Source organism: Epinephelus moara, chromosome 24, assembly GCF_006386435.1.
Source record: "Epinephelus moara isolate mb chromosome 24, YSFRI_EMoa_1.0, whole genome shotgun sequence".
NCBI lineage: Eukaryota > Metazoa > Chordata > Actinopteri > Perciformes > Serranidae > Epinephelus > Epinephelus moara.
In genome coordinates this window covers 23,669,556-23,688,720 of record NC_065529.1, presented here as the reverse complement: position 1 = coordinate 23,688,720, position 19,165 = coordinate 23,669,556, and the positions used below count along the sequence as shown (strand labels likewise).

At 40.3% G+C, this 19,165-nt stretch overlaps 2 protein-coding genes across 5 annotated transcripts in view; one reads left to right on the top strand and one right to left on the bottom strand.

The window, feature by feature from the left end:
- ncoa3 (nuclear receptor coactivator 3) overlaps positions 1-16,441 on the bottom strand; it is a 34,992-nt gene extending 18,551 nt beyond the window's left edge. Inside the window, exons 1-2 of one of the 4 annotated variants that reach the window (XM_050036958.1) lie at positions 16,306-16,441; positions 11,999-12,148 (exon numbers count right to left, since the gene is read on the bottom strand). The gene's annotated coding sequence lies outside the window, so the exon portion shown is untranslated. The remainder of the gene's footprint in view (positions 1-11,998; positions 12,149-16,305) is intronic. The other 3 variants (XM_050036960.1, XM_050036957.1, XM_050036959.1) reach the window with 3 other exon arrangements.
- The window catches only part of zmynd8 (zinc finger, MYND-type containing 8), a 33,796-nt gene continuing 27,716 nt past the window's right edge, over positions 13,086-19,165 (top strand). Inside the window, exon 1 of the mRNA XM_050036965.1 lies at positions 13,086-13,176. The gene's annotated coding sequence lies outside the window, so the exon portion shown is untranslated. The remainder of the gene's footprint in view (positions 13,177-19,165) is intronic.

Sequence of the window (19,165 nt, the reverse complement as noted above, 5' to 3'; positions counted from 1 at the left end):
TTTTCAAGCATCTTTTAGTTTTGTTGTATTGTCAACTCTTATTCAGGCCAACTATTGCTGTTAAAGTTTATTAATCCCTGTGTTTTCTGTATTTGTTTACTTACACAGGCACAAACACATACACATACATGCTACACGTGAATGAGTAACTTCTGTAAGTGAAATGTAATTCAAACCAGGAGATATAAGCACTGCTATGAATATGGGCCGCAGCAGGAGGAGGAGTCAAGGCAGGCTGAGTAGAATAAAGAGGGGGAGGAGGCGGGAGGACAGAGAGGGGGAGGGGAGGAGAGAGAAGACACAGTGCACTGACACTAATAGTGCTGCTGGGTACTGGATGCAATACTGTGTATCTGACACTGAAACAGTTTCTAAGCTAAACCTGTTTGCTACTTTAAACATAAAGTATGTCATACACTGCCTTAAATGAACAAAATGTTAAAGCTGCAGTGAAATACTGCAATGAGATAAATAAATAAATAATTAAATAAGTGCAAAACAGAACATTGTATGTGACTAATGCTGAGTGCTGTTGAGCAGATTAATTGTAGGGGTAGGAACAGAAGTTGTGGGTTGTTGTTGCTAGTCAAGTTGCCTTTGAAAGAGCAACCAGAGTTTTACCTGCAAGGCCAGCAGGTATCTGTCAAGCTGTGTCCAAATTCATCCCCTATTTTTACCAGCCGCAACAGGGTGGCTAATATTGTTTTCAACTTGTGAGCCTGTCTATCATCTGTGAGTCTATCACAGCTGGAATTATCTCTTATGATTAGTAAGTGCCCAAATTCACAATTCACTGCTTGCTTTAAACTAAACTATGTCATATGAGGAGTAGGGAATGAGTGGAAGAGGCATTTCAGACACAGTCTCAGTGTTGGTATCTTGTTTATAACAAAAACTCATAATTGACATAAAATACTGCTTATGCTTTGAAGTCGGCAGTGTACACTCAAAAGATATTGAAAGCATTATGTCTACTAATGCACTTCTATGGCTATAGTCAAAATTTAACAGTTAAATGTAAAAGTATTTCTAATTTCGAAATGACTAAAAAGGCCACCATGCTTATTCTACAAGGGCAGGGATTGAGCTTTGACAGTGAGTTTGCTTGTTCAGCTGGTCAGAAGTGACAGTGAGCAGTGAAGGGACAGACACAACGTTATGTACTACACACCTCATTGACTGTGAGGGATTTTGCTTCCTCATATAAAAAATGAAGACAGGATACAGTAGTGGTTGCCACCAACATTGCTACCGCTACCGTATGAACCATGTTATTTAACTCATCAATGAAACGATTATCTTACTATGACACAAGCACTGCATGCCTCAGAGCTCTCATATCAAGCACAGCTTCACTAACACTGAGTAAATAAGGGGAGCGTAGGGAGCATCTACAAAAACATACAGGTCTTATTTGAGTCATTTCAGTGTTTCTGCAGCCTCAGTGAATGTTTGACGAGTTGCGGAGATACAAACATGTAAGAAAGACAAACTACTGTTAGATAGCTGAACGACTCTGGGGTGGTTTTACAATCACATTGAAACTCTACTCTTTTCAACTGATAAAGTTCCTCATTAAATTGAATGTTCTGAACACGTAAACATGTTTGAAGGGACAATATAAGGGAACACACGAATTGGTGTTGTTTTTCCTGTGTGCCTACAAGGTTTAAGCAAGAGAGCCAATCGCACTTGTCGAGCAGAAACGCCTGTAGGGTGCTCCAGGGATGACGTTTTTCTATAGGCCGATGCAGAAGTTAGCATCGCCCTGGTTGGTTTCCTCGACAAAAAGCCAATGGGGTTTTTCCATTGGACTTTGGATTACTGCAGAAAATAAGCTCTGTAGCAAACAAACATTTATGGTACTTACACATTTGTTCATCTTCACAAACACCTCTTCAATGATTTTTGAAGCCTAAATGCAGTTGCCAGATGTAAAAAGCTATTGTAAGGCTATAAATGAACTATACTATGGTTGCGTGATTTAACATCCCTACCACAACAAGGCTGTTTGGCGTGATGACATTCTGTAGTCTCATTTAGCCACTTGTTAGCAACCGCTTTTTTAAAGACACATAAAAGCTTCAAGGGTCATGAGTGGGGTATTTACTGACGTGCTTTATGTTGTAGAACAAAATGTAAAAGTCTCTAAAGCTTGTGTTAACCACAGACCTTATTTTGGCCATCTAACCAAAAACCCATTAAAAAAAACTTATTGACTTTGAGATGAGAGAAGTGTGAGTGCAAAAATGCTAACTCATTTCTGGGTTTTAGGACTCATTCCTGTGGCACTCTATTCTCTTACAGATATGATGCTGATGAGATTACTTGAGTAAACTTGGTATTGAAAGACACATTTTTTGTACTCTGTAGTATCAGTTCGTATTATGAAAGTATATTATTTTTGATACACAGGCGTTTGGCTAAAGGCCAGAGAGGCAGCAATGTCAGTCAGTCAGGACCAGAATAGTGAGGAGGACATTCCTGCTCAGCCTGAAATAAAGCCTGCAATCTGAGCTCCCTGAGACAATGAGTGGCAGGCCCAACAATAAACACTGGCCCACCCAAAACAAAGATCACACAAAGTGGGGCACACATACACACAATTACAGACCCCCCAAAACACACCCAAAGCACATGTGTCCAAACTGTTTTCATTATAACTGTGTGTGAGAAAGAGAGGGGTTAAACAGGCCAGGGTTTGAGGGAGTGGAAAAACACAGAAACCCCCCCCCCCTGAAAAAATAGGACTTTCTTTTCAGGATCATCGCAGACATGAGCTACCAGAAGCATTTAGCATCATTACTTCACAGCACTCAAACACACAGACACCACACAGACAAGGTAATAAAGCAACAAAAGGTGACCACTAGAGTTTGGGACATCAAGAGCAAAAAAGAACAAGAGGACAGAATGACTTCCTGTTTTTCTTCAAAGACCTTCTCCACCTCCTGCTAAGCATACAACCAGCTACTGGGTGAAGTGCAGCTGGAGCTCACACAAGACCAAGTAGTTTTACCAAGAAGTGCACATGAAAATTTCCCTCCTTTCCAAAGAAACACCTTGAGTTTTGAGGTAATCAGAAAAGTATTTACATATTGATGTTACTGAATTTCATCGGCTTTGTCCACTTTCTGTGGGTGTGATGGCAAAAGAGGGGCGAACAAAAAACAGAAAAGCAATTTGGAGATAGAAAGCCCTCAGTCTAAAGAGACTGTTGTAACGTGAGTGAAGCTCTATGTCCACATTATAGGATGAGCTGCCTTCATACCTAGTTTGATGTATAACTGGCTGAGGAATGCATTGTCTCTTACAATCGACGTGTTTTTGCACTAAATAAAACAGTGTCCACGAAATTAATAGGACCAAAAAAACATCATGTGGAGCTTGTTAGTGACACTCAACCTAATTAACCCTGTGCAACTAACTGAGCAACTTATGGCAAATAAAGTTATCTAAATAAATCACAAGCTCTTCATAATGTATTTATGAGGATGTGGCATACTGCACTACTCAAATAATCACAATCTAGTAAGCTTTGTATGCTCACATCAGCAGCTTAACCAGTAAATATATTTCTTGCACCACTGCACTTGTGTTTTCAGAGACACACAGGGAAAAAAAAGCTATGATTGGTCAATCAGTGTTAAGAGGAGGGGTTTAGCAAAGGGTCATTAGCAAATTGTCTTTCTTTATCCCCTTTTAAACAGAGCATTGTTTCCCTAAAAATGATCCGTCATTATGCCAGCTTTGGCGTTTTATACTGAACCAAACAACACTGGCATATTGCTGCCACAGTGTGTGATCTTAGGTAGTACGTTGTTATTCCAGAGGCAAAAGAGGCGTGATGTGTAACACAACAGCGTTAGTATCAAGTCACATTTTACACAGATGTCAATTCAACTCTGTAGCCCCTTTTACACTGCCTCTTCAAGGCAGGAATTTCACGCCGTTATTTTGCCTTGCCTTTCTGTGTAAAAAGCACAATCAAGGAATGGGGACAGAGTTGTCTTACCTTTAAGTCGGCAGTGGAGGTAGTGACAGTGCAGAAATTATGTCATTATAAAAGGGACAGTCGGCAGGACGGGACCATGAGCAGGACGGGTGTGACATTTTGACGACGTGTTATGTGTGCAACCCTCCCTGGGAGATTCAAAAAGTAGCTAGCAGCAGTTAGTGGCTAACTCAAAGAAGAAGAACAGCGGCAAAACCATGAGGTGAGGGAGCTCCTTACCCTCCGAGCTAAGGATGAGATCAGCCGCCATATAACAGTGATGGAAAGTAATTGTTATTATCACGTTAATGCCATCATTACTGTTTATAAAGCACGTCATATGTCACACTAGAGGCTGACGCTGTTGTGTTACAAGTCATGCCTCTTTTGCTTCTATGATGCAGGCATGGTAGTTAGTGCTGTCATAACAAACTTCTATTCATTTGAGTGAATTATCAGGGAAAGTGATTGATGCTATCTTTGAACTCTTCCTTGCAGTTTTTTTAATAGTAAGTTTTGTTTACATTGTAGATGAACAGATATTGGAATTTAGATTTAACAACTAACTTTACATTTTGAATCCAGATGTTAATTTGGGAATGATCTTTGCTATAGCACAACCCACAATTTCTGACACTTGTGAACTTTCAATGCTGCAAACTCCATTCTGGAACCAATCATTTTTTACCCTCGCTAGATGGCAGAAAAAATAATGAAACCATGGACGGCATTACTGCTCTTGCTTCACATAATTTAGAATCATATTTCACTTTGTTTAGCAGCCATCCATCATCGTGACATTTTGGGGATTCCCCGTTATTTTTGAGGGAAGATAACTTCCAGAAGCTAACGTTTTTCAAATTTTTAAAAAACCCTTGTTGGTAAATATCGCTCATTAGCTGTTTTCCTGCCAACATCACACATGATTTTAATGAAACATGGGCTAGTGGGACTTAGCTGGAGTCAGAGGGTTTAATGGCAAGATGGAGAGTGCTGCCACACATTGTGATTCAGGGATGGAGATGAGGAGGACATGTGTCAAGCATGTGTGTACAAGTGTGGATTTTGAAATAGTGAAGCTGTAAATTGTTCAGAGAAAGACTCCATTTAGATGCTGAGGCAGCTGTGAAATTCCAGCAAGGATTAAAAACCAGACTGAAAACACAGGCTATGTCTCTGCGTTTGTCTGTAGTGTGTCTGCCGTTTAAACAATATGTTTCTGTCTCTTTATTACTCTGCATACTTTTAATGTGATGGTCCATTCAAACCATGTCCGAACTGTGAACTGACACTGCCAAAAATAAAACAAATACAAAACCAATTTTGTTTTATTTCTGCTTGAACAAATTCACTCACTTGGAAACGTTTTTTGAATTAAAAGCCTCAACAAGCCTGATCTAGAGTTAAAGGCGTACAAGGAGCAGTTCACAGTGGAATAAAGCACACCTTTGAAAACCATGGTAGTGACGCAAATGTGAGAAGAGGACAGAGGTGGAGTTGGGAAAGTAGACAGAAACACACCCTCACAGGAGCTTATTGGAGTTTTTAAGTATTTCAGAAAAGCATCAATAAGAAGCCTCAGTCTTTAAAAAAATCCAACTTGAAGGCTCAATCCAGGCCTAAAATACATGACTAATGCTGCATTCACATGCTCTTTGGATGGTCCCATTTCCCAAGACGGGAAGTTGTTCTTCTGACTTTGGTAGGTTCATGGGCCTATTGCTCCAAGCATTTAAACAAAATATTGTTAACAGTTTGAAGCTTTACATTACAAAGTGATTTTGTCCCAAACTTGTTACTGCATCAGTTCATCCCCTCAGACTACTAAAACATTGCCTTACCTGACAAATGTTAATAAATAACTTGTCAAATTAATCTAGGTCATTTATCTGGATAGCACCTAATGATAACAACCTAATACCATAGTATGAATTACATGTGCGTAAAAAATTGACATGTAATGTGTTAATTATTAGTTAATTACAATCAATAGGACATTTACTTTGTTTCCGCTGTTTCTGCACAGACTATAGGGTCAACTCGGCTACTCGTGTACCAAAGTTTCCGCCAACTTTCCGAGTTGTTCCAACATGAGGGGGTGTTCGCATGAATGTTCCCAGTTGAGAACTTATTTTTCTGATTATTCCAACATCACATGAATGCAGGGTAACACAATGTGGTCTGCCATGTTCTATACATTTAAACAGTTTCCAGATCTAATGATCTAAGTCACACAAACCCTTTGCAGAATGAAAAATAAATGTGGGGTGAATTATCAATAAATTAAACACGGCTGAGCCCATCTGTGACTCATTTACACTGTCTGCAAAACAACATACTGTTGTTGACGTAAACTACATGAGAAATTTTCTCATAAAAAACATTTACAAGAGCACATAAAAATATATTTCATGTATGAAAAAGTGGCTTTTTCCTCAAACTTGTAGTGCACATGATGCCCATAGATGCATGTGGTGAGGGAGAGAAGATAGTTCAAAGCAGAGAGAAACTGCCTTCCCAGGATTGCTTTTTCCCCCTAGAAAAAAAACATCCCCCACCCATGCCCAACGCACACAACACACACAGATCTCAGACAGGCTGTGTGTGCATCTCCTCATTTTTCTCACACAAACTGCATCGTGTAGAAAAACCAGGGAAAATAAATGAAGGTGGAGACAAAGAGATGGCAGATTCCACTGTGTGTGTGTGTGTGTGTCACACATGCATCTACAACTATCCATCATTAATACGGACAAAGAACAGAAAGGACCAGGAAAGGACGCACGCGGGCACAGATTCAACCAGCTAAATCTCGAACAACCCCTTCATTTTCCATAAGCTTGACGTGTTGGTGTATATAGCGGGGTGATAAGAGTGAGGACACGGCATTGTCCAGAGGAGATCACAGCGACCAAACAAAATGCGGGCGGCTGTGATCACACAAGGCTAATATTATGGAAATTAGTTCATTAATCAATGGCTAAACAGCCTTTTATCTGGAGAGCCAGAGCGCCAGGGCCCGATCAGCCGCCATACTGCCCATTGTGATAACACACACACCTTTACTAGCAACTGATGGAGATGCAGTGAGAGGAGACATCTCATGTAGCCTCAGATAATTCAGTGTGAAGATATGTCAGCCATTGTTATTACTTTTTAGATGACCTCATGTTGATATTAAAAGAGACCGTGGTTGGTTTTAACTTTCAGAAGCAGTGCGTTTGTGTACACGTTTCAACTGTGCCACTCAGTAAAAAAGCAGATATTCATTTTCAGACCGCAGCGCAGCTCTGACGATTTTCTCTCTCCCCTTCCTCCCTCCCTTTTGCTCTTGTGTGTGTCTCTCTCTCTCCTCCCTCTCTGTGCTCCCTCCCCCCTCCTCTCCCCACCGTCCCTGTTGGATTGGTGGAGTAAACACAGGAAGAGAGCGGGCTCTGTTCCACCACGCCAGAGCTGGGGCTGGGCGTTCCTGCAGAGCTCCTGCGCCGGGGTCAAAAGTTTACTGTGGTTTTCATTTCACCTTTCCTCAGCCAATCACAGCACCACACTGCAGCGCCTGAACTCTGACCCCTGCAAAGAATTCCACTCAAAAGATGGTCTGACGCCAGTTTCACAACTGCACCCCCTCCCATCTCCCATTTTTCCCTTTACTACTCCTTTTCCTTTCTTTCAACTGGCCAGTTTCATGTGTTGACAGAGTCTAGGTGAAAAAGATTCCAGAAATGAGGTACGAGGGGTAACGGAGAGCAGGAGCAGAACTGGGGTTTTAACACACACAGCCATGCTTTAACAGAAAACTATCAGTACATGCTGTCTTTTACCTCCCAGCATGATGAAAAGCTTACAATGGCAAAATAAAAAAACAAAATGACACAATTTACCTAAAAATCTGGGAAGGACGAGAATCATTTTACGATCCAGCACATACATGGAGACCATTTCAGTTGTTCGTTTCAAACCCAGCGCAAAAAAATCCATAGAATTATTACTTATTATAAAGAAAAAATAGAATATAAATCTAATTCTTGTTCAGTAGGTAAGGTGTACGACTCTACTCTTTGGTTTTTCTTCTTTGTGTTCCTTCATCTACGATGCTTTACTGATCCTGCCACACATTCTGCCCACCACATGCCGCTCAGTTCCAGGTTAACACTATTAAAAGCGTGTTTAAATGACTTATGAGGACAGGCTGGATACAGGGGTCACAAGGACCAAGTGTTGAAAGACAGACAGGGAAGGAAAATGGATGAAAAGGGACGAGGCACTCTGCTGGGCTTGTATCACAACACTCAGGAATCTGTTTACGAATCAAATCAGAGTAGCTCAGTCTGACTGGACACACACACACACACACACACACACACACACACACACACACACACACACACACACACACACACACACACACACACGCTGAGCCATAATCCAACTGTGGGTTTGTTTTTGTCTTGGTGACACTGCACTCTGTTCCCATCTGCTGAGTGATTAAGCCTGCACCGCTAATCAAGTCCCTCACACTGTACATGTTGAAGGCAAAGGACGACTTACACTGATCAAAAATAACATATGCTGACCTCTACTTTAAACTGCCTTCTTAGGTCACATCCACACCAATACGTTTTCATTTTAAAACGAAAAAGATCTCCGTACACGAGTGTTTTCGCACCATTTTAGAAATAATCTCCTTCCATACCAATGTTCCTGCAGACCCACATACTGCTCCAAATGTAATCAAATTTGATGTGTTCAGAAAGGCTTTCAAACTGTCAAACAAAAAAGTATGAACCAAAGGAAATACATGGCACAGTTTTCATTTTATGATGTCTTTGTGGAGGAGGCCAACAACTTTTTTAGAGTAAGAGATTTGTCATATTGATGTTGTGATGATGGCACCCCACATCGTCACAAAACTCAGCTAAGCAGCTCCAGTGTGGAGCCTTTTCAAGGTTTTGAATCTACTGTTGTGATAATCCTAGATAACTATAGCTATTTAACAGCCGTATTTAAGTTAAGTTTGTCCTACAGCAGCAACAAAGTTTGCAGGCATGTGTTTACATCTTCCATTATAAGTGGAAAACAGTTAGGCCTAGGTGCTTTCAGAGCATGTCCCTCCTTTTGTACTAAATCATTGAGTAGCAGTACTACATTGAGTAGTATTTATACTGATAAGTGTCACTGGTAACGATACCCATTCCTATCTGTAAAGTCCTGCCTCACTGTTCTTGGGCTTTTGGCCTTAAATATCTTTGATATTTCTGCATTACTGTGCAACTGTTCTGCAGCTAAAAAAAATAGGCTGAACAGTGAAATGACTAATATTAATTAGTTAATTAATTAATTAATCAATTAATTAATTAATACAATTATTTTCTGCAGGATGAGATGATGACTACCATCATTTTTCTTCAAAGTTCAAAGTCGTCACATCAAACTTGAACGTGGACTAAACATAAAGCATCAGCAAAGCATTAATACTGTACCAGGTCAAGTTTAATTGTGGAGTCCAAAATCTTGATCACAATTATTACAGAACTAACTGTGCAGTCTTCATAGATCTTTTTGCAGCCTGCTCATTTCTCAGTCAGAAGAACTCATGACTGGTCCCTGTCAGACACCTCCTTGAATGCTACATTTAAAAGCTTAATAGTAACGTGTTAGCACATGTTGTTTGTAGCATTGCTGTGGCAGCATGAACCCATTTTCCCTGGAGTATCTGCAGTTATGTAATTTCATTACACTGAACCCATTAGATCAAAAATATGGCTTTATTTGCATGGGAGCTTCATATACCCTGAAAATCTGTGAAGCAAACAGTACAGTATATAGGCTGTAGTAGGCTTTGGTGATTGAACGAATGTATCAGCTACTGGCCAAGTACATCACTGGTTGGTTTTAGGTGTATTTTGGGCGATTTTTGTGATTTTAATTTGCTAATTTAATGGTCTGCCTCCAAAGAAAAAGTGTTCAGTGGGCAGCTTGCACAGTGCTAAAACAAGGTATGGAGACAGGCTCATGTTTAGTAAGCTAACCCAGTAGCTCAAAGAGGGCAGCAATGGCAGAGAAAGAGAGCAGGAAAAAAACAGTATGTAGGGCCAGTACATTTTTTTTTACGTCTAACTTGGAGTAGTGGCAAGACTAACCAAGACAGTTTTGGAAAGTTTTTTTTGTTTTTGTTTAGTTTGAATGAAGCGTGTTTTACGATAAGTTAACAAGGCAATTAAGATTGTAGTAGTTCGGAGAAAGAGAGGAGAAGGTGTATGTTTTGGGCACAAATGTGTCATTAATCACCAGTTGTTGGGCCGACAGTGGCAGGTTGGAAATGTTTAACATATCGCCCAACCCTAGGCTGTACTGCCCTACAAGTACTAAACAACAAAACATAACTCCATGAAGTTACTTGCAAATATTTTGTCAGGTAAGTTAAATGTAGATAATATGAATCTGATTGCAGACATATGTTAAATTATTGGAACTTTCTAATAGATTTTACATTTGCATTTTAAGAAATGGCAAAACTTAAACTCAATGTTTTGCACATTTGATGCCTATGGATGTGTAGGGCAAGGAATCTTCTCGTCAGTCTGTTTTTATATTTAAATAAAAATAAGAATTGTAAATATTGACCTGTGAACTTTGTATTCTCTACTGGTTGTCTTATTATTACATCTTCTTGTGATTACTATATGTGCTTGTCTGTCAAAAGAAATTTACTGAAGCTTACTAAACCATGTGGGTTTACTTCCACATTGTGCCAATATACACTTATTCTGATCTGCACTACTGACTGTGTTTTTGGCCCCCACAACTGTCAAAATTCTGCCATCCCAACTTAAAACCAAACTCATAAATTGCTCTAAATAATGTTTAGCTTTAATCCCATTTCAAGGGTGGCCACATGGAACAGGGTAGTACAGACGGTGGTGCTAATTGAACAGGGACCTTTACTTCTCCTATTTTAGTCACACCACAGTCATATAGAATCACTTGTTCCAGTATAGCAATAGCAATCAGATGAGCATATATGAACACCACAAGAAACAGGCCAAATGGAAACACGGTGATCACTTGCCAAAAGTAGAGCCACCTCCATATAAAATACTGGATCAAGCTATTTGGCCAACTTTTGTGAGTGTTGTTTAGTATATAAAAATACTGCATTGATGCAAAGCTTGATGTGATCATGTGGCAATGTCAGGAGGAGGCAACCTTTTGACTGGAGTGTTGCCTTAACAACAAGCCACATACACAGGGTTGACGTCATCAAGCAGAGTGAAGAGCAGTAATGCTGAAAGGAACATTTTCCACTTTATCCAGAGAGGAGAGGAAAAAAAATCAGTCCAATTAAGAAATGAGTGTTGTAGAAAAAAGGAACAGTAATAAATTATCTGACATATGCCGTGCCAGTGTTGACATGCTGTAGTAAGTCTGGAGCCTTTAACGATGGTGTGGAAGTCTGTCATTCACAACTTGACTTTTCTTTGAACTCAAGGCTGCAATAAAGTAGAAATCGCACTTGTGGAAAATCAAAATGTGGTCTAGCACAGTGCTGTGAGCAAATGTCTGCACATTCACTGCAATTTGTGGTAATTTCTATTAATGACAGGAGCTTTTAAATTGCAGGTGAGCTATAAGATAGGAGGCAAGCAGTGCCCCAACAGGCCCTGCTTGCATGGTCACATGTGCATATCCTCTCCCAGCTTGCAATTGCAGTGCCATGCCAGCCACAGCTGCCTCTCAATCCAGACAGACCCAGAAACCACAGCCCGCTGCCACATAAGTCTAGCATCAAGCTGTTTCATCTTGGAGATGTATAGAGAGGAACAGGAACACAATGTAAACAAAAAGAATCATTTGCACTGTTCAGCTACAGGGGATTGAATGAGGGCAGTGAAGGTGAGCTTTGTGTGACTTTGGGACAGAGAACCTGCACACTTTGCAGATGTCAAGGCCAAAGCCCCTTGTTGATTTGGCTGCAAAGTAACTATTTTGCTCGTCCTAACATACCTTTAACAATTTTGGTAGCGTATACATGGGACAAGCAAACTGTAGACAAGGAGAAGATGGAGACAGTCCATGAAGCAGTTGAGAAGTTCATCCAGAAATGACACAGTGTCTCTTCCCCTCTTCACCAGCCTCTTTCTCCTTCTCTTTATGCTGAATAACAGACAGAGAGAGCATCTGGTAGCAGTTATCTCACAAACCAAACTTTTTTTCACCCTTGCTGTCTCTCCCCCCCAAAGCATTTTTTATAAAAGGGGGCCCTAAACAAAACACAAACAAGGTCTTGCTAACATTTTACAATGGTAACAAAACTAGGCCAGGGAGCTACCCTCCCACTGGCTTGTTCAGGTGAACCCGTTTTACGAGCATTCTTCAGCTGGGGGAGCGAAAGTTAAAGGGGGAGTTGAAGTTAAAGAGGAAGGGCAAGGAGGGGAGGGGGGACAAAGCTCTTGGCACCCCCTTCCCTAATAAACTTTTGCCTTCCTCCAATCAGCGAGGACTACAGAGAGTGAACTGTTCCAAATCCTTGCTGGTTATAAACTGGAATTGGGTGCAATGATTGCTTCAGGCTGCCCGTTTGGCTTTTAGAAGTGTGTGCATGGCTCACATATGGCTCTGCTAGCCTAACACTTGGGTATTACCTCAGAGTTGAAGAAGAGGGGACCGAGGGGATGAATGAGATGTGACTTCAAATAGAGTTGGAGTGCAAACTGCACCGCTTGACTTTGGACTCAGTGGGCTGGCTGTCTGGCTTCCCTTCACTAGTGAATAACAATCTGGTTTCAGCAGCTTTCATCTCATATTCTCACTCTCACTTGTTTGGGCGAAGTAGCTGTAAATATTTTAGCAGTGGAAACACGACTGTCTTGTTGAGCAGTTTTCTATATTTAGCTCTACAGAGGTAGGCAGAACCTACCTGTTGAGTACTACCACACCAACACACCAGTGAGGGGTATGGGCACTTGAACAAACACAAAGACAGCTCACTGTCACTGCATGAGTGACCTTGAGATGTGGGGACTACACAGGATGTTTTACACAGCTTGAGCTGACCACAGGAAACTTTCTTAAACCTTGGTTGTAAAACAGCCTCCGAAAACAAGTCAGAGTCAGGTCTGATGGAGTAAAGCTTCAGAGGATCCCATACAAATGTTGAGGAATCGAACTTGACTTGGAAGCAGGTAAATCCCATTAACATTTAAGAAAAAGTTATAACTGGAAAATGTAAAGATGTACTTTCCCCAAGTAGCAAGTTATCCTTAAGAGGCAACAACTCTGGTATTTTTCTTGACTAGCCTTACACTACCTGTACTGCTGCCTTAAAAAAGGTACTAAGACCATGGAGTCATATTTCAATTAGGGGAAACAATCAGGCTTTCCTTTCAGCTTTGTGTGTCATCAAAAGTCCTCTCAGAGGTACTGCACACCCACACAGCTATTAATCTTAAATTGAACACATACCACATGACCAATTGGAAGTTATTTGAAACGAAACTTATTATCTCGGTCTCTCTTTGCGCACACAGACTGACGAAACACTAAAAGAATGCCATCTATTCAGACATCAGTGACACAAAAATGCAGCTTGACAAAGACAGATTAGAGACAGTTATCAAAAAGCGGCAAGCTCTCCCCTTATTTTTTTCTCCTTTTCTATGATACCAGTCAGTATTTAGACTTCATTGCAGCCACAAAGCAGACATATTTACCAAAGGTTGTAAAGAAGGAAGACCATGCAGCAAATTTAAATTGGTGTAAAATGTTGTGAATTTTTTGTCCTTAAGTTTTTAATTATTTAAAAACATTAATTTTTAAACAAATTTATGAGAACCTCATAGAGAATCAAGCTTTTTAATTCAGCATGCTGACTTCAGAAATTCAGTTTGAACCTACTGTGCTTCCATGTGCATCTATAATTATGCATATGTAGTGTTTACAATGCAGTGGGCTGGGGCTAGTGCTCAAACGGAGAACTGGAATCAATACAGAGAATCAGAATTGATGAAATCCAAACATTCCCCAACTTTACTGAGGAGCTAAGGATGTCACTGAATAAATTCAAACAGTCAAATGTAGTGTATTTTTACAGAGATGTATTATAGGACATGCTTGATCCCCAGATTTATTAGCTTACTTGATCTGTTTCAGCAGCAATCTCACTTAAAGAAAAAAAATATCATATTGTAACAGGATGCTAAAATATTCAACGCCAAAAGTAAAATGTATGAGTAATAACTAAATATCAGTAATGCCAAGAAACACTCATTTGATTATCAATCAGGCAATCTGATGTAACCACAGAATCTGCCACCGGAGAGAGACTTCTCCCAGTCCCATGAGAAAAAGTGATAAGTTAATGAATTATTGAGAGCACAGGAGCCAGCAGACAAAGAGCGAAAGCCATGCATCCCAGTCACTTCTTCACCCCATCTGCAGTCAAAGAATCCCCCCAAAGATTGATTCATTGTTAACGCAGCCTGACACCCTGTGTGAGGGAGAAAGAAAGTGGTAGATAAAGGGACAGAGAATGGGGGACAGGGGGCTCCATTTGCCAAGAATATGAGCAGAAGCAGTTCATTGGACAGGTTCCCACAGTGGTCATTCTACCACTTACAAAAATACCACATACGTGGGCTTGAGTAATGGCATTCCATCAGACTCAAAATAAAGACAAGTTAGCTCATCTGACGGCTGAAGACTGCACAGCACCAATCTCACTTGTTTATTCCCAGCTACATGCCATTTAAAAGCCCACATTATTGAGATATCGCAGCCTATTCAACAGCCTGCATGAAATCATATAAGCAGGAGCACTCATCAGTAAGCCACATCCTATTTGATAGGCTGTGTAGTAATGTGAAAAGGAAAAACATCCAGATTATTTCTGAAACTTTCACGTGGAAATGAGCATTGAGCTGTAAATACCTGCAAGTATTGGCAGGGATGGCCCCAGGCGATGAGAGGACAGCACACCTAGACCTCAACCGTTTGAGCGGAATGACTAACCTACCTCCTTATTGTCTGCCTGCACATGAGCATGCTCTCCAAGAATGTTCTCTTACCACCTCAAAAACTGAGTGCTCAGCATACACCTTGTCGAGGACAGGGAAAGCAAACCTGGACTCTACCTGAACCCTGAGAGTGATCATCCTCCCCCTGCACTGAAACACATCCATCTCCCTCTGCCAGCCTGTCTCTCTCTCTCACACACATGCGCCTAAATATGATTTATCAGCGGTGAAAACCAACATTTATCATACTGTGATGGGCCATTATACCAGCCATTACAATCACGGATACGTAATCTCACTACAGCCATGCAAATAAATAACAGATGCTGTGGATTCTCCAGAGCAGCCACACTCAGCTAGTCAGCTCGAGTTGGGTTGTCAGCAGCAGTGGAGGACAGCAAAAATACAAGGTGGTTAATCATGCTCTGCAGCTGGTTAACATCATAATTTATCAGCTACTACGAAAATAACAGTTGTTTTCTAAACATGTGTTCGTCTCTCATTTCATATGACTTGACTAAAGTAGTTTGTTGCAATTTGTTTAGATGGTGTTGCATTCAATGTGCCGATTTAAAGGTTAAAAAAAAAAACTATTCCGCAAACAAAATGCAGGTACATTACATCGTTTACTCTCCTCTACATCCATGGAGACTAGATATGCGTAACAAACGAGCAATAAACAGCTGTATTGTTTATTTTGTTTCCCAAGACAACTACTGCGGTGTAACTTAAACGTTAGCTGTGAACACAGACAATTCCTGCAGCCCCGCTTGTACCGAAACTGTAACGCAAGTCAAACCGTCTGATAAAATCTTCAGTGCTCAAAGCAGTTCAGCTGTGTTGTGGTCAGTGAACACAACACAGTGGCTCTACAAAGTTACCATCACAGTTTTAAAACACAAACTCATCATAAGAAGTGCTGAGTATCAACGGCTAACGTTCGGCTATTGCACCCCAGCGAATCAGAGAGCCTGTATCTCGTAAACTTTGTAGCTAACGGATAATGAAAACACCAACGGACACCGTAACCATTAAAAACGGCACATTAACAAGTCGAGCCTAACGTAAATTAGCATTTTATCGATAGTTTATGAGCCAATATTATAATAACAGACATTCCATAACAAATAGTGGTAAGGTGGTTCGTTGTATCACGGTAGCTTAAAAACCACAGCCTGCTCGGAAGCGGAGCAACACCAACTGTCCCTGTGACAAATTTGCACGTTCAAACACACACACTGCCGCCTGTGTTCGAAACTTAGCTATAAATGAATCATAAACTAATTGCAGAAAACTCACCGGCTTCGACGCTTTCATTGAGTAGGGCAGTTTCTTTTACGCCTCTACAAACTCTCCGCCATCTTCGGCAGGACCGTGTTTGTTTAAATGCGAAACACTCCCAGAGCGGAGGGAGCCAGCTTGTAGCAGCGCGACATGGCGTCTGGGTAATGTAGTTGCTCTGCGTCGCGAGCCACATTAAACTGCTTGACACGTACTGCAAACGAACTACACGTACGCCAATACCCATGGGCGATATGAGCAGCAGTCACTGATATTATTAGGGGAGAGATTTAAAAACTTATTTATAGGCTGGCAGAAAAGCAGCTTTATGCAAATGACTTGTCATATCCCTGGAGTATTATGCTGTTATGTTATTCACTTTACAAACAATTACAAAAATATTTTTCACAAAATAAAAAGCTTGAATACTGTTTTAAATATTAAACAGAACACAAGTAGGCATTTGGAATTTATTGTAGGGAAACATATCCTACACATTGTATGAGGGTTGACTTCCAGTGAAGCACAATCTAAAAAGCTGTACATTTTTCCAATATTATTTCTACTATTTTCAGGATGTATGATGAGTAGAAGGCTACAATCTGAATTAGGTAGGAATAAATATAGGCTAATTGCACAATATTAATTTGCAGTCATGATTTGTGGTCCCTATATCGTTGAACAGAACACTCCATCTGCTGCATCGCATTTGGAGTTTTAGTACCTTGCAATTATGTCAGTTATAAAGTGACAACCACTCACATACATGCCAACATGTGCAGCCTGATACCCCACATATTGGGTCCAGTGTCAGTTATACTAGATGGAGTACATGTGGAGCCAACGTGGCCCCTGCATAGCCACAGTGGATGGAAGAAACTGTCTCCATGGTGATCTCTCAGGCACACTAGTTTTGAGTTTTTACTACTAAGGGGGGTGTGAGGGCCAAGATGGAGGCAGAGCAGCAGGATGGGGGGTGAAGGGAGTAAAGACGAGGAGAGCCAGAGTTAAAATCTTGGTAATTAGCCCCTTACTTTCTCTTTCCTGCCTGAGTATAATTCTGCAATCAGCTTAAAAACTTTGAGGTGGGAAAATTAAAGGGTGTGTATGCAGGACGGAAATATCTGTACAGTTTATTTGGGTGAAGCACACAGCTGCTGAGAAGGTTCATTACCAAAGTCACAGCATTTTATATTGTGCTGCCAATTCCCAATTTACTCAGACAAAGATATTGTTGGCACACATAGTACTCAAAGTGTTACACAACTAGCAAAGATGCATATGTAATCTATACACTATTCATAATATTAATGCAAAACTTGATTACATAAAGATTAATCCAGATTTAGGCGGATTGTTTGCTAATGTTAGATGATAATTAATGGCTCATGACATGATGAAATCACCTTAAGTAAAAAACAAGCACTACGCATTTTTGTTATGTGTGTTTTTGGTCTGTTTGTATATCTGCATGAGTGAGAGAGAGCCTCAATTACATTCCATGGAGACCCAAAGAGGGGCCCAGTGGCCCTCTGTTTGTGCCCCTTCCCCCACAAAACATGGCAAACTGACCTCCCCCCTCAATGAGTGTGAGACACTTTATCCCATCCCCCCTCCCCACTCAGCCTCTCTACTTTGAAAGGACAGGAGATAACAGTTTGAAAGGACAGGAGATAGCCCCATAATCATTAATGTATTCAGATTAGTTTACCTGCAAACGGCTAACAGCATGCCTTTCTTTGCTCCAAGCCCATTCCCATCCCCCAAATTCTCAACACTATGCTCATGCAAAAGCACAAAATAACATTTTACATAAGCATTATCAGTTATAAAAACAAGTTATGACTAAATAAGATGACAAAAAGAGTTGTAAAAATGAAATCCAGGTAAAGAAACTACATTGCATGATACTGTCGGTCAAAAAATGTGTACAAGTTTCAAGTTAAGTAAAACAGTGATTGTCAATTGCCAGTGGAATTTGAATTATTGCTTTTATAAAGTGTGGGAAAGAAGTATAACTTATACAAAAATCACTGATAAAATTCCTCTGGCTTCTTCTGTTTTGTCTATTCATCCATACGATTAATCAAATCAAGTCACCAAAACAGAAAGTTTAACTTTTCGGCCTATATCTTTTTTAAACTAAAATTTCTGTAAGCTGAAGTCATTTACATAATCATACAAATCATATAATGTCACATAATCAATAGTTTGATCGTGGAAATTGAAAAAAGCTCAAATATTTGTCATGGCTTTTGTTAAAAAAAAAAAAAGGTACTAATAAATACAGCTCAGCAAGTAAGATTTAGAGCGTGTACACTTACAAAAAAACCCAAAAACATAAAATAAAATAAAATAATTCTCTTAAAATCACATTTACATGTATAACATTCAAGGCCTTGAATCCAAGGAAGAGTCACTGCCATTCTGGATCTAAACAGAACAGTAGCTAGGGCGCCATCTTGGGGACAACAGGGCTCGTTACCAGTTGGCCTTTTAAAAGCTCATGGCGCGTCGTCTGCAGTCTGGACACCAAACGGTAACTCACAGAGGAGACTGACAAAGGTGACAATGACAACCTATGATGTAAGCCAAGACTTTATGTGTCACTAGAGTAATAATGCTTAATCGTTGTAACATAGATATATAACGTTAGATGTAATAGACTGGCGAAGTGTTTTTACCACGTCCTTAGCTGAGGTATTTCTGTTTAACGTTAGTTTGTTTTAGGTGGAAGCTCAGGGCTAACCTTAACTTAAGCTAACTCACCATTAATTAACATTACTGCAGGTCAGTAAAGCAGATATTAGCGCTATTTATTAGCTGTGTAAACGACTTGGTCTAAAAAACCCAACTAATTATACAAAGTAACTTTAAA